Consider the following 2,655-nt stretch of genomic DNA (forward strand, 5'->3'; position numbering starts at 1 on the left):
AGTGCAGGAGCAGGGATGTGTTGTTGCAGTTGTACAGGGCCTTGGTACGGCCACACCTAGAATACTGTGTGTAAACAAGGTGTAGAGCTGGATGAACACAGCAGGCCAAGTAGCATCATAGGAGCAGGAAAGCTGACGTTTCGGGCCTAGACCCTTGTGCAGTTTTGGTCTCCTTTTCTGAGGAAGGAAACTCTTGCTCTCGAGGGAGTGCAGCAAAGGTTTACCAGGCTGATTCTGGGGATGGCGGGTCTGACATATGAGGTGAGATTGCTTAGGTTGGGATTGTTTTCGCTGGAGTTCAGACAAATGAGGGGGAATCACATAGAGACTTTAAAATTCTAACATGTCTGGACAGGGTAGATGCAGGGAGGATGTTCCCGATGGTGGGTGTGTCACTGTATGAGGATCCAGGGTAGACAAGTTAGGATGGAGATGAGGAGACATTTCTTCACCCAAAGAGTGGTGAGCCTGTGAAATTCATTACCACAGGAAATAATTGATGTCAAAACATTGAATGTGTTCAAGAGGCAGCTAGATATAGCACTTGGGGTGAGTGGGATCAAAGGTTATGGGAGAAAGCAGGATTAGGCTGTTGAGTTGGACGATCAGCTATGAGGCTGAATGGCCTCCTCCTGCTCCTATCTTCTATGTTTCTATGCTTCCATTATGGCATGAAGCCAACTCGGGAGGAGGCTATTTTAGATCTGGTAATGGGTAATGAGGCAGCTTTTATAATAACCTCAGGTTAAAAGATCCCCTGGAAAGTAGTGATCATATCATGACAGAATATAATGTTCAGTTTCAGGGTGAGAAACTTGGGTTGGAAGTTTTGGGTTTAACATAAGTAAAGGGAATTACAATGAAATAAAAGATAGAGTTGGCTGAAGTAGACTGGATGGGAAGATGAGCAGGAAGGACAGTGAGCAAGCATTGGCAGACATTAAAGGAGCTAAGTCATGGTTCTCAGCAAAAATACATTGCAGTCAGGTGAAAAGTTTCTAAGAGAGGAATAAACCAACTATGGCGAACCAAGGGAGCTAAGTAGAGTATTAAGTTGAACGAAAAAGCATATCAGGACCAAGATCAGTGATAGCCCTGAAGACAGGAATAAATTCAGAATCCAGCAAAAGACGACTAGAAAGATAACAGAGAGAAAAAATGTTACGAGGACAAATTAGTGAGGAATATAAAAACTGACAGTGAGAGCTTTTTCAAATGTATAAAAAGGAAGAGAGAGGTCATAGTGAACATACATCCCTTAGGAAATGAATCTGGAGAGATGGTTATGGGGAACAAGGAAATGGTAGAAGAGTTAAACAGGTATTTTGCATCAGTCTTTACTGTGGAAGATACTTTGAACATCCCATTAATATTAATGAATATGGCTCAAGAATTAAGTTCCATCACCATCACCAGAGAAATAAGTATTAGACAAACGAATAAGATTAAAGGCAGATAAGTCCTCCGAACTTGATGGCTTGCATCTTATGATCTTAAAAGAAGTAGCTACAGAGATGGTGGATAGATAAGGCTGCAATTTTCCAAAAATCTGTCACTGTGACACCCCTATTCAAAAAGGGAGGGAGGGAAAAAAGCAGGTAACTATAAGCTGATTAGCCTGTATTTTGTATTAGCCTGTATTTCCCCATTTATTGTTGGGGAAAGTTTTGGAATCAATTAAGGAAGTAATCGCAGAAAATTTGGAAAATCATAACTTAATTGAGCAGAATCAGCTTGGCTTCGTGAAAGGGAAATCATGTCTGACTAATTTTTCAGAGTTTTTCGAGCAAGTCTCAACCAGAGTGACAATAGGGGAACCAGTAGCTGTGTGTTGTATTTGGTCTTCCAGAAGATGTTTGACGAGATAGTTCATAAAAGGTTAAGAACCCCTGGTGTTGGAGGAAGTATATTGACATGGAAGAGAATTGGTTAGTGAGCAGGAATCAGCTAATGGGAATAAAGGTTTATTTTCAGGTGATTAGTGGGGTTCCACAGGGATCAGTGCTTACAACATATACTAACAACTTGAAGGAAAGAAGTGTGTGTGTTCTCACCAAATTTGCAGCTAACATGAAAATAGGTGGAAAGGCAAGTTGTAAGAGGGATACAAACAATTTGCAGAGAAATATTATATAAACACAAAACATTAGATTGCTCTCTCTGCATGGATGCTGCCTGACCCTTTGTGATTTCCAGCATTTTTTGTTTTCGGTACAGGCAAATATTGATAGGTTAAGTAAGTGGGTGAAAATTTGGCAAATGGAGTAGAATGTGCAAAAGTGCGAAGCTGCTCATTTTGGAAGGGAGAGCAAAAGAACAGGATATTATTTAAATGGAGAGAAACCGCAGAAGGGGAAGCGATGACCTAGTGGTATTATTGCTGGACTGTTAATCCAGAGACCCAGATAATGTTCTGGGGACCCGAGTTCGAATCCCACCATGGCAGCTGGTGGAATTTGAATTCAATAAAATATCTGGAATTAAGAATCTAATGATGACCACGAATCCATTTTCGATTGTTGGAAAAACCCACCTCGTTCATTAACGTCCTTCAGGAAAGGAAACTGCCATCCTTACCTGGTCTGGCCTACATGTGACTCCAGACCCACAGCAATGTGGTTGACTCTTGACTGCCCTCTGGGCAATAAATACTGA

This window comes from Rhincodon typus, chromosome 11 (assembly GCF_021869965.1).
Source record: "Rhincodon typus isolate 14 chromosome 11, sRhiTyp1.1, whole genome shotgun sequence".
Classification (NCBI taxonomy): Eukaryota; Metazoa; Chordata; class Chondrichthyes; order Orectolobiformes; family Rhincodontidae; genus Rhincodon; species Rhincodon typus.